This window comes from Carassius gibelio, chromosome B23 (genome assembly GCF_023724105.1).
Source record: "Carassius gibelio isolate Cgi1373 ecotype wild population from Czech Republic chromosome B23, carGib1.2-hapl.c, whole genome shotgun sequence".
NCBI lineage: Eukaryota > Metazoa > Chordata > Actinopteri > Cypriniformes > Cyprinidae > Carassius > Carassius gibelio.
Window position 1 is genome coordinate 18,116,376 of NC_068418.1, and position 13,346 is coordinate 18,129,721.

The 13,346-nt window shown below is 38.8% G+C and overlaps 1 long non-coding RNA gene across 1 annotated transcript in view; it reads right to left on the bottom strand.

The window, feature by feature from the left end:
* LOC128012001 (uncharacterized) overlaps nucleotides 1–13,346 on the bottom strand; it is an 87,055-nt gene that overhangs the window by 13,993 nt on the left and 59,716 nt on the right. The window lies entirely within an intron of this gene.

Consider the following 13,346-nt stretch of genomic DNA (forward strand, 5'->3'; position numbering starts at 1 on the left):
GTCAATCTGGTACTTTGTAAACACACCTGGAAGTCGCATGAAGTCAGCATATCAGATTTGAACTGGTTTTCAGATATAGTCTTGTCAGTGAACCGTGAATGGATTGTGGGTGTACCGTCTGAGACTAAGTCTGGATGGTTTCTCACATGCACAACGACTGAAATCAACACAATCCGCGAGAATGAAACACTGAGAGGCGATTTCTTTGGAAAACAGGAGCGTTATTATCTCCAGCGAGAGGGTGGGGAGGCAAACAGCTGTTTAAATGTGAGGGAGACAGGAGGAGGTTAAAAGGAGTCAATGGAGGCTAAAGAGACAGCAGGTCTAGCGATGACAAAAAGAGTGGCCAGGGACTGCAGATCAGGACTTCTGGAAACCACATCAAACAAGCTATGGAGAACAGCCAAGATGAACACACACCAACTGTTGCAGAGCGAGAGAAGGGGAGAGAATCGGGGAAGAAAAAAATGAAGGGAGAAGGAGAAAACGGAGAGGCGGCAGGCAGTAGTTAAGGGAAACACAAACGACCGATGCTTCACTGGCCCAATCAATCTGGCGCACCAATCAATCGTTCAGCGGCCATACACTCCAGCCTATCAGGGGCCGGCCACTTGCTCAGACGAGCACCTGACTAATACCCACTACAATGTCACTTCTATATTTGTATCCCACTAATCTGCTCTCCGGGCTCCAATCTTTTCCACTTTCTTGCAAATTTATCACTAGACTGAAAGGCCGGTGCCAGATCCTAAGTGCCTCACCCCTTTAAATTAAACCATGGCATTTCAGATAAAGCCCCTAAATTCCTTATCTCAGCGCTCTGAAGAGTGTTTACAGGCAGAGTGTCACTTTTCCTAAAACAGAGGCCCTGATGCATATGACGCCCCCCTGCCTCCCTTTCCTCCATTTAGAAGAGAAAATCTCGACAAAAATAGAACAAAATTCAAGTAAGGCATTACGAAACAGACAGCTATCTCTCCACAAGTGCGACCATGAGAGTTCTTGTCTGAGGGCCAACAAAATACCAAACACCTTGGCAAACACTCTTGACAAATGATTTTGGGCTCTAAGTTTGTTTGTCTTTTTGGCCACCAGAAATACAATATATTAAATGACAACTTGCTTGTTCTTTCCGAAAGAAAAGTGCAGCGCCCAAAGATTGCTCTTAGAGGTCTGCAAACCTGATGCAAGTCTGTTCAGGCCTGGCTCGGGCCATTATTATAATAATTTTTTTATATAGATCGGGCTTAGGTCGGACTCGAGCTCATTTTAGCTTCTCTCCTTTTATTGTGCCCATATACGCTTAACATTGTGATATGCTTGAACCGTTTTATAGATTTTATTTTAGGCAAGTCGTGATGATTTCAGAGGTTAAGGCTAAATTGATCAAACATGGCTATGATCAACTCACTGTCTGCTGCTGGCTGCTTGGTCGTTACTTTAAAAAATAAAAACTTACATTTAACGAACACCAAAAATCCTCCAAATGTTTTTCTAAATTAACTTCTCAATCAAATGAGACAATTGACATATTCTCATATGCAAAACAACTGAAATCATAGTAATATTAGTTGAGATAACCCTCTCAAACATATGTGATGAGAAACATTTGAGTTCATATCTTTGTCTTTTGATTGCAGACTTTGAAATTTGAGCACAGTTTGCAAAATTGTTAAGATTTTATCTGAAATAGAGAAGATACAATGGGAGATTACAACAGGATACGTATCTGTGAAATCTATCTTAAAGAGACCATTGAGATATTAATGATCTAATTTGTGAGTTTTATTTCATATGGGTTTAAAGCTGAAGCTGAAAAATTTCTCTCAAACTTCTGTTTGCAGTCCATCTCTTATCCAGGCTTCTAGCACACAGTGTAACAGCCGTAAACAGATGTTATTCTGTTCTTGCTACAGGTCCACAGTAACACCAGTGTGTCAATATATTTCTTATTAACTTGCTTTCTGCTGGAGATTCATTACCTAATATGGGACCAGAAGCATTTGGAGATCTTTTGACTATGTGTGATAATGTGCTCTCTCCGTCTCTCTCTTTCTTTCTCTCTGCCCCCTACAGATCCCAGTATATTTCCCTGCAACAACAAAGTAGCACATAGTGTTAAAATGCTGACATTGAACCCAGTATGGCCAGAGTCTAATAAACAATATGAGACTAAATAACTTGTGTAGCAAATATTTGACAAAAAAAATATACCAATAATTTTCATAATCAGTAAGTTTTGTTTCTAAGAATATTTAAACATGCTTAAAAACTTTTGATGTACAAACCTCACTAAATTTAGCTAGATTTAGGGGTAAACATATGCATGCATATTAAAAATCTTGTGTAATTTTCCTTTTCAAGTAACTTTGTTGTTTTAAGGTTGTTTTAATATTTTTTGAGAAAAAAAGACACTTTTTGGCACTTTAAAAATCTTGCAAACAACAAATGCTTTCCCCCTCCTCGATTTACTTCAATGTCAAGAGGTTTACAGTGGTTTTATTTATCAAGGGTGGAATTTTAATGCCCTTTCTTTAGTTTCTAATCTCATTTTGATATGATGTGACTTCCTTACCCCACCCAGTCCATTGTTTTTCCCCTTTTTTCATGAATGAGGTCGAAAACGACCATTCCTTTTAAGAAGGTCAAAAAACATAATAGGAGAAAAGCACACTGGACCAAAGGTAGTCCCACGCAGCACTAACCAGAGAAACAAATTAACCCCTTAGATGGGTCCGAACACTTGACACGCTACAAATCCCCACACTTTGAAGAACTGCATGGCCGCATGCTCTTGTTGCACTGTCTGTGTTTAGCTTCATCCTCTGGTGTTTATTTATCAGTGCTGTTATCTATGCTAGAGGACTGCCTGATTATTTAGACAAGTCACTGGAGTATTTTCAGGGCCAGAGGAGTGAGATCTCTAGTGCACAGCTCTAAGCAGGCAGTTTGCTTAATGCTTGACCTTTCACCTCTCAGGGGTAATAATACCTCTATATCTTGCCTCACACACACGGCTGCAAAGCATGAACAACTATCCAGGTGACTTTCTGATGAGGATTATTTGTTATTATATATGACTATGAAAGCAACTTTCAGCTAGGCCAAAACTATGGATATATACACTACCATTCATTTTTGGAAGATGCTCACCAGATTTGCATTCATCTGATTCAGAATGCTGTAAATAACAGTAATAAAACCTGCCCGTAGTGTGACAAAATGTACTGTTAAATAAAAATGAACAATAATTTTTTTTTTTATTCTCTTTCTCTGACATTGGTCAACCAAACAGATAGCCCCGCCCCCAAATCCACACCATTGGTTGCAATTAAAGCTGGTTGGAATGCTCAAACAAAACTCTGGTTGAACTAGAAACAAAAGTTACATTTTAAAGTTGAAAAGTTTTTACAGTGCATTGAGAACAGTGAGTACTGAGGCCTAAATGAAACCTACAGCTCCCATTACTAACCTCGCTATCAGTTCTTTCTTTCCTCCAAAGGTTAGTTCCGTTCTTTTCCAATCATATGAAACGCTCCCTGACCCTTATTGAGAAATTCTGTTTTCCTTTCCATTTTTCCTTGAGATTTTGAAAAGGAAGCAGATAAATGCAGCCTCGTCTCCTGCTCGCAATTTCCTGCTTTTTCCATTTTTTCCCGTTTTTAACAAAACAGTGCGCTCATATTTCCCCCCTCCTATTTGAACTTCACACACAGCACACGCTAATAAGCCAAACAGCGACATACAGCAAATGCACAAAGAGTTCTCCTGATAGAAAAGGCAGGCTAAAAATATAATAAAAATGCTTATATCCAGCTGTCTCCTTTAAATCACTCACAGTCACTGCGACCGCTTCAGCAGAGAACTCAGCCTGATATTGCTTTGCTCAAGCTCAACAACTGAGATATCCATAAGCAGAATGCATTTTTAAACTCTTTTCAGCATGCACCCCTCTTCCTGATGGAGCGATGACTAGTGCAGTGCATTCCACAGCCGGTGCAAGGCCACCACCAGTACAGACAGACCCTTGACTGAACACAGATAGAGTGTAAAACAGTCCCAGAATTCAGTGGGACATACTCATGTATACGACACTCGTACGTTACACCCCTGATCACACCAACTGAAAGACAGGGACAGACGGTGCGCTTGGCAACATCGAGAACTCTGAGCTTAACAGTTCTCAGGTTTTCTACTCTATGTAAAGTTAGACACGATTGAAGGTTTCAAATATAGCGTCTGCCAAATCGATTACTTTTAACATTGGCAAGCCCCAGCGCAGTTTCTATGAAGCATTCTTTAACACTTCCCTTCTTAACAGCCATGTGCTCTAACGCAAAGTGCAGCCCCGGCCACAGCACAGAGAGGTGCATAAATTATCACTGATATTTAACGTGCTTCTGGGGAGAAACCGCACTCCAAACCAGCTGGCAAAATTAGTGGCATTTAGTTGTTTTGGAAATTGATCATGTGGGGCCTGAAGCTGCCTGCAACAAACAACTAGTCAAATCTTACCTCTAAATCAGAAGAAAGAAACCAAATTATGTTGAAAAATCACACACAGTATATATATATAATCAAATACATCCAATCCTAAGAAGGATACAGTTCTCAATGTATTCAACATTTTTTATCTCGTTAAACTACTCCATTCCTCATTCAAAAGAGCATCACTGTAGATATAAATTAAGTCACAAACCAGTCTTGACACAGCATTTTTTTCACCTCTCAAGATAAACATGGCCAGTTGCTCTGCATAGTAACTGCTCTAGCAACAATATAAACAGCCTAACACAAGAACAAAAAATGTGCATTTCAGTTCAAGGAAGTTTCTTAATAAGGTAAAAAAAAAAAAAAAAAAAGTGAGTGGATGAAGACACAACCCAGGCGCTCCTGACGTGTAAGAACTAAATTTCACTGTTCACAGACATTCCTGTCCTGGAATCATCAACACATATTCTCTTTAATCCTTAACTGGCCAAAATGTTCTTCCAGCAAGTCATTCAGCAAACCAAAGCAGCACACAGCCACAGGCACAACAGCAGACAGGGAGAGGAACGGTACGACTTACTCTGCAATAAATCCAGTGGCAGGCAGGAGAGCAGGGCTGCTTTCTGAAAGGCCCACAATCAGGCACCAGATAAATTGCATTTTGTGCAAGCTGCATTGTCTCTGCTTCTGTGTTCTGCTAATCTAATGTGTTCAACATGGTCTTGGTCACCTTGACTTTGGTTGCCATAGAGCTCCATACAAACACATCCCCACCCAGAAATGCACCAAATAAGGCCAAGGGGAAAATCTCATAATCAAAGAGGTGAAACAAGAGAGGAAAATGCTTCCAAATATACATGTGTTGCACTAAAGAGCGTATTAAAGCTGGAAGTGCGCTAAGATTATGACGAAGACTAATTATTCTAGGACAATAAACGCATTAAAGCGGGAGAATGTTTACGCATTCGTAATCATCATTCATTTTTAATCGACAAAAGATAAATTCGAGTCGTTTAAGACCGAGGCCCTTTAAGCTGTATCAGGGCCAGCGTTGTTTGTTCTCAATATGACCTTTAAACACTTCGCTGAAACACAGAGGAATCAGCCAACGCGAAGACGGCCGTCCTGTCTGGCAGCCGACCCCGGCAGATGCGACTTCTGAGGAGTTCAAAAGAATTCGGCATGGGGGCAAGGCTATTTACATAATCCTTCAGATATATTCCCCTGCAACCTAATCAAATTATTCACAAGTCTAGCCCCTAACCATGTAGACCCCGCGATACACAGCCCTTCCATTACCATCCTCTCTCTTCCTTAATCATATCGAACCAAAACCAGTGTCGATTTTCCCTTTAGAGTGGAAGGCAGCGGCGGAAAACAAAAGCATTGCGATGTCTGACACACACAACAGTCTTTTCCCTCCAGGTCCATTTCGTTTGCCATCTCAAATTAGTCCTCCATTATATTTGCTTTTCATCTGACACATTTAAAAGGAGAGAATATTGGCGCTAGGGTTAAACAAACTGCGATACAAAGAAACAGATAATTTGCGTTCCATTGTGAGCTGAAGGCCGTAAGTTAATCACTCGAAATAATGTATTTTTTTCTTTTCGCCGTTGAATTTGTGCATTAACTCGTCTAATCGACTGAATGACTTACATAGCGATAACCTGAAATGCCCCGTGCCTGGTTGGCTCGATCTATTATTATTCACCTCCCCAGACACTAAAAACATCTACTGAATCCTGTTTAAACAACAGCACCGAAAAGTCATATTTAAATATGCACACAATATGAAACTTGTCCGAGCAATGTCTCATTTAGGCTCCTACAATGTTTAATTCTGCACATTGCAATTACAGCTTTGTCTCAATAACAATAGGCCATCACCACAGTTAAGACTGGCACCTAAGGGGTTAAGCTGTCAAGCTCCATCAACAAAGTTTACATCATATGTGCGGTCAATTTTCAATGACTTCTTTTCCCACGTCGAAATAAACTATTTTATGTCTCCAAATATGCAGATCATTTTGCTTAATGAAAGATGCTTGACGTCTCCGATCCAATTAATATGCAAATGCAAGCGAGGATTTATTTGTGACATTCTGTATGGGTGAGAGAAAACAAAAAGGGCTCTTAACAGTTACACTAATTGCTGTGACTGATTGTCACATATCATCATTCACTCTGAATCTCCTAAATACCACATTTCAGATAAAATTCGTGCTTGCACTTTGTAAAGATTTATTTGCAAAGGGGTCGTATAGATCAGAGCGGCCGGCATTGAGCTTCGGGATAAACAGTCCTCTCCCTGTCTCCTCTCTGTTTCGGTCTGAATAGAACACAAAATGCTTGTTTCTTATATCAAACACCATATACATCAGAAGCATGCGTGTTTCCTGTATCCTAATGGTCAGTGTACTAATGCAGTTTGGCCTCTACTGGGAAAAGGCTTCAATAAGTGATGTATTTATTACTGTAAAAAATAAAATCTCTAATGCAGCTTAACTATTAAAAACATTTAATGGACAGTGCAATATAATCTGTTGTTTGCATCATCCTATAGCTTTAATGTATGAGGCAATGTACCATACACAGTGATTGACTTGAGACAAAAGATGTGGCCTTCCCACAAAGCCAGCTGAATAAAACAGCCAGTCCACTTTTAAAGCAACAGAACCTTCTTATTCCACAAAACAAAAATGCACAGGAAACAGCCCACCTCAGTAGTCAAGGAAAGGGTTAATATGGTAATCTAACTGATAATATGTGAGCATTCAATGCAAACACCCTCAAGGATTCTACGTTGAGAGGAAAAAGTAACAAATTAGTTCAGAATGATCAATTTGCAGCTGTTTTAGCCTTGTTTTTTAAGCCAGCCTCAGTCTATAAAACTAACTAGCATGTAATTGGAAGATTGGAAATAATGGTCTTGAAAAAGACACTTTATCAATGGAGCAGCAGCGGCAGAGCTGTCAAGCTTAAGACATCGAACTGCCACTGACAAATGACTTAATGGCACAAGACTGAGCACATGAATCAGATAAGAAAAAAACATTTTATTGTGAATGAATACCTCAGTGATGTTAACTAAATACAGCAAGATTAACCCTAAAACAAGGCTTCCTGCTAAAACGGCTGTGGCATGACCGTGTGTGCGTGCTATAAAGATAATATCTTTCAGCTCACTATGTTCTTTCTCCTCTAAAGAGGTTGGAACACACAAGGCAGCTATTTGAGGATGTAATCACTGGCTCCTCTCCTTGAAGCGGCCCATAATGCTCCGCTGCACACTGGTTAGCAGTAAGCGGCCAGAGCAGATTGTAAACAGATCTCTCATGAATTGCGGGTTAAGCAGTTTTGCGCATCTCCAAACAAGGTGCTTCCGATAACGCCATTCTCCCCCTGACAAGGGCTGACAAAAATCAGTCACTTTGCTGCAAACATGTGATTTGAGAGCCGTCAGTCAATGTGATTGACAGCTTTAATCCCCCTCAGGAGCAAATAGGAGAAGACAAACCCAACCCTGATACACAATGTTTGTTTGTAAATCCTATTAAATGTATCTTTGCCTTTCTAAGTTCTCTATATAGAGTAAAGTACGTATACAAAAAAAGTGAATGTTACTTTTAAGGCTCACAAATGAATAATAGAACTAAATATTCTGTGATAAAAAAAAAAAAATTGTTTTGACCCAACTATCATTTGGTTGATAATTATGGAAGTCCTTTTTTATGCTTTAGATTAAATGAGAGAGAGAGAGAGAGAGAGAGAGAGAGAGAGAGAGAGAGAGAGAGAGAGAGAGAGAGATTTATATCTAACAATATGAATTTATATATTGCAATGGCAACATCATAATTTGTAATGTGACCTAATATCTCAATACATCAAAACTTAACACATTAAATAAAGTTCAAAAGTTAGGGGTCAGTACTTTTTAAATGACATTAATACTTTTATTAAGCAAGGATGCATTAAACATTTTAAAAAATGACAATAAAGACATTTATGCAATATTATATTACGACAACAACAACAACAACAAAAAAGTAAAGTATATTTAAAGAAAAAGCTGTTCTTTTAAACTTTCTATTCATCACTTTATTTCAACATTGATAATTATATTGAATGTTGGCTGAACACCAAATCAGGAATTAGAAAACAGTTGTTTTCACCCCCTCAGTACCCAGATGGTTCAATTTGAACAATAGTATTACTATTTGTACTGTGTTTTTGAATGAATATCTCCCAACTTGACTTTATCGCTCACAATTGCAAATTTCTATTTAGCAAAGGCAACTTTATATCTTATAGAGTGCCTTAACATCTCACAATTTAATATTTGAAACTTCATTTTATGTTGTATTCTGAGGCAGAAATGGGTTTCCATAGCTATTCAACCTAAACAAACAGAAATGCTTAGAAGCACAATACATCAGCGTGGAACATTCCAGAACTTTCCGTAGCTTTTATCTCACTTCCCGCTAATTTGCGGCTACTGACTGGCTGTAATGAAGGCCTCATGCATTTTTACAGCAGTGTCAGGCTAAGCACTGTCATGTATAAATTAACCAGTGAGCTAAAAGCTTTGTTGTCCTGCAGGAAAATGCAAGTCATCAAGCATTCAGCACATATTAATTTTCAATGGACCAGCAATAATGGGAATGTTTTATGAACAGGAAATCACTGTGGTCTTACCCGTCAACCGGCCCGCATCAAACAAGGTGCTATTGCGCACCGTCACCCCCTGTGCCCTGCACACGGTCTTCTCTTCTTTCGGAAGATTGCCGTTGAAATGCGAGTACATCTGGATGTGACTTTTGGACATGCCATAGAGAGCCTGCAAATCGGGCTCTGACCCTGTGAAACAGTCCTGTGAAATGGTCTTCAATGGGACATTTGAATAATGGTCGGGACTGCCTATGTGAGATTGAGGCAGAGGTTGTGTGAAAGGCAGATTGCTATGGCTTTTATGGCTAACTGCAGTATTCTTATACCAGGTAGCAGGTTTTCATTCTCCGGGCTTTTATTATGCCACATATAAAAAGCGTATTAGATGCGATGATGGGCACAGGCCTGCGCATCCCTCCAGACCTCTAAAAGCTTTTTTTTAAAACAAATGCGGTAGGGCGAGAAATTTTAATAACAAGTAGATCGGCCCAATTCCATTCTTTGCTAACTAATAGACTGGTGTGCATTATGAAACAGCGGAAAATCCTACAGTAAATTTGAAGCACAAGTAATCCGGTGCATTGGAGGATACTCTCCCTCCCTCCCTCCCTCACGTCTCGGCCAGAGTTTATTTCACCTTAGACGGAGGTGAAAATGGCTTTGGATTTTTTTTTTTTTTTTAAACCAGACTCAAAGGGCAGGCAAAGCATTCTGGGGCCTAAAGCTGATGCCCTAGTGGCTCGGCCAGCCACTTTTCCAAGGCCTGCTACTTGATTAAATGCATAATCCACTACTCCCCATCCCCGATGATTTAGTGTGCCTTTAAATCAGCTTGCGCACACATAAAAACCTCAAATAAAAATCACCAAGAAAAACCATTGCACTCTAACTGTTCTATTAAAATGATACCCGGCCAGGCCTTTCTTCTCCGCAATACCGTTTATTCCACATGAATGCGTATCTTAGCATTTTTTTTTTCCAAGGTGTGCATATAAAATATTTAAAGTTTAAAATGTCAGCGTTGAAACATCAAATGCAGGAGTCTCTCATTAATCACCTAGGATGTAGGCTCCCTTTTAAGGTTATAACCCTTTGAAAGAGCAAAAATTACATTTCTGACCTTGAAGATGATACAAACTCATAAAGGTAAAATAATTCAGGCTTTGAAAGGAGGCCGTTATCTGCCGGCTCAAGTTGCTGCAATGTGAGTTTCGGGGGGACACCAAACAACTTTCATTTTCATATTTACATCGAAGCTGTTCAGATTAATTCCAAATCAAAACGAGAAAAAAAAGAACAAAACTGTGAGAAAACATCAAACGAGGCATTAGTGTAACTTTCAAATCTATGGGGCTCGGCTATCTGCGCTGCATAGAATGTTGCCTTTTTTCATGGACTTTTATTAAATGGTGCATGACATTTCCATTACTCAAGGAAATTAAATTCGCTAATTTTCTTACAAGCCTGGTACGTCTGCTATTTTAGGGAGGTGCGCCGAACAGAACAATTGTTCCAAAGAAAAGGGATTGTGAATCTACCTTTTGAAAAGAAAAAGTGAATTAAAGCCATAAAAGCAATTTGCTCTTTAATAAAACAAGTCTTGGTTTTGATCTTCAGCTAAACTGGCATTTGGCTAGATATTAAGCCTGAAGCCACTTGCATTTATAAACCCAAGTGCCATGTTCCCGTTATGCAATTTACTTCCAAACTGCTTCTAATAACAATAAAAAGAAACAAATGTGATACGTTTCAGGTGTTTTCCCTTAAAAGCCTGCAAAACACTGTCTATCCCGTTCGAAAACTGAAAAGAAATGTCGTTTTCAATCTCCAATTGTGTTTTTCTTCTGACAAAAGCCAATCACTATGAAGCTATACTCAGTATTTATCAACAGAAAATGTGGAATATTCCGTCTAAAGCCCTTATGATTCAGAATTTAAAAACAAACAAATCCCTTAATGTGCTACAGATCTGCAAACGCTGCTTTTAAATCGTTCCACATGTCAAAATGTGGAGCATCCCAGAAAACAAACATCGCACCAAGACTTAGCGTTGTTTAAATGTTAGTTTCTAGAGCCAGCGGTTTTCCTAAGGAGTGCGCACACAAGTGAGTCTTGGCTGGGCCAGTGGAAGTGACAGCGTCACACTGAACCTGGCTCTTCTCCTCTGGAGATGAAAAGGCTGATTACTCTGCCTCTCTCCTGGGGAACCAGCAACATGTCTGACAACATCATTGAAAAATAGACAGCTGAGCCCCTCTGGGTCTTATAAGGGCTCACATTTAATGTGGAGGAGATTCACACTAAAAAGGAGGTGACACTACAGTCTCTACGACTGCATCAATGAATACATTAAAGACTGTTAGGACAGCGACTTCGACTAAATGTTCAGTTTTCCAGGATTAGACTGTCTGATAAAGTGGGACTATTAACTAATTCAGCTTAGAAATTTTTTTAACCAACAACGGATGATCTGTATTGACCTCAAGAGCTTGACACACTACACTGGCTCAGCCAATAGCAGACAGGGAAGAGTGCTCAGGAAACCTGTCTGAAAACAGTCAGTTTTACATTACTATATAATTCTTCCCTTGCTTGTGTAAATATAAATGCATTTAATAGAGCTCAAACCAACACCGACCAGCAAATAAAATACCTGTATTAGCAAATAAAATTACTATTAAATGTTGAAGTAAAAATATTAAATATACAATCTACTAAATAATGAAAATTTTAAATGTAATTTTTTTTATTTAAATTTAAATTATGTTCCTATTAATTTATTATTATTAACACAAGTAATTTTACATGTAGTATTTGCTAATATATAAGTGATACATAATTAATATACAATTAAAAATACATATTAATTAATAAATATAACAGTATTGATCTTGAAAGCATTTTAAACCAAAAGGCTGGATAATATAAATATAAATGCAAAAAGGGGGTTACTGTTTTCAATTAGTCTAAGCATCATGAAAAATTAAGATGAATGACTTCTACACTCAGCAAAGAAAGGCTGACAACATTGCGGAGAAGCCACATAAAATGTATCTGTTGAGAAAAAGAGAATAATTGGTGCCGTATGAATCTTTATCCAGAGGGGCGTCATTATTAAACTTAGACATGCATTTCAATTTAGCAGTCATATCAGGGAGAACAAGGAACAAGACAAGATCAAGAAATCCTAATTATAATTACAAAATTACATAGGGTGCAACAAGGGTGCCTAGTTTAATGGTAATAATTAGAGACATAAAATTTTAATAGGAAATATGGCATTGTGTGGGTTTAGAGGCTTATGCCACTTTAAGGCCCAATCACATGTGTGTGGTTGAATGTTCAATGATGAGCACCGTGATTAAGACGGTTCACTTTGAACTGCTGGCCCTTTAAAGGAGCTCAGCCTGTATCACTGCCCTGAAAGAAAAGAAAAAAAATCCCCATCCTGCACCCAAACCGCCACACGTGCCCTTTTCCTGTCTCTCTTTATTACCCTGCCACGATCCTCTTAAGCAGACCTCTTCCCCAGCGCAATACCATATGTTTTCAGTTAAGCATAATTTCTTTTTCTTTTCATTTAAGAATGGACTGACTTAGCCAGAAGCAATATGTGGCCCGCTCTTCTACTCATTCATTTTCTTCTTGGGTTTTCTGTTTTTTGTTTTTTTTTGTCCCTGTCTCTTTAAGGACTCCAAAGCTCCCTGTTGAAATTAATTTACAGCCACAACAAAACCAGCACAGGATTTTAAGATCATTGTAAGTAATTTTAAGTTAATTCACTCCAGATTTCTACATTAACCTTTCAAACAGAGTTCAGAGCGTAACTGAGCCGGGGGCAGTGTTGATGTAAAAACAGGTCATTCACGGGGGATTTCTCCTGACCTCGTTGGTTTACAGTCGGCAGGAAAACTCTAGAAAATGCTCACGTATATTTTTAGCAATCCAAGTAAATACATTTTCAAAAAATACAAGAAACATGTTTTTTTGCAATGAACAATGAGATAAGGAACAGGTGTTTAAAAACGAAACATTCAATTCTAATATAATTTTGACTTTAAATGCTTAGTTTTTATCATCCTTTGCAGGCTTAATAAGCAATAATGTAAATAAAACGGTGATGGAATTGTTCACATTGAAATGTCCCGGTTAGGTGTCACACCTGGGTCCGAGGTCTCCAGGGA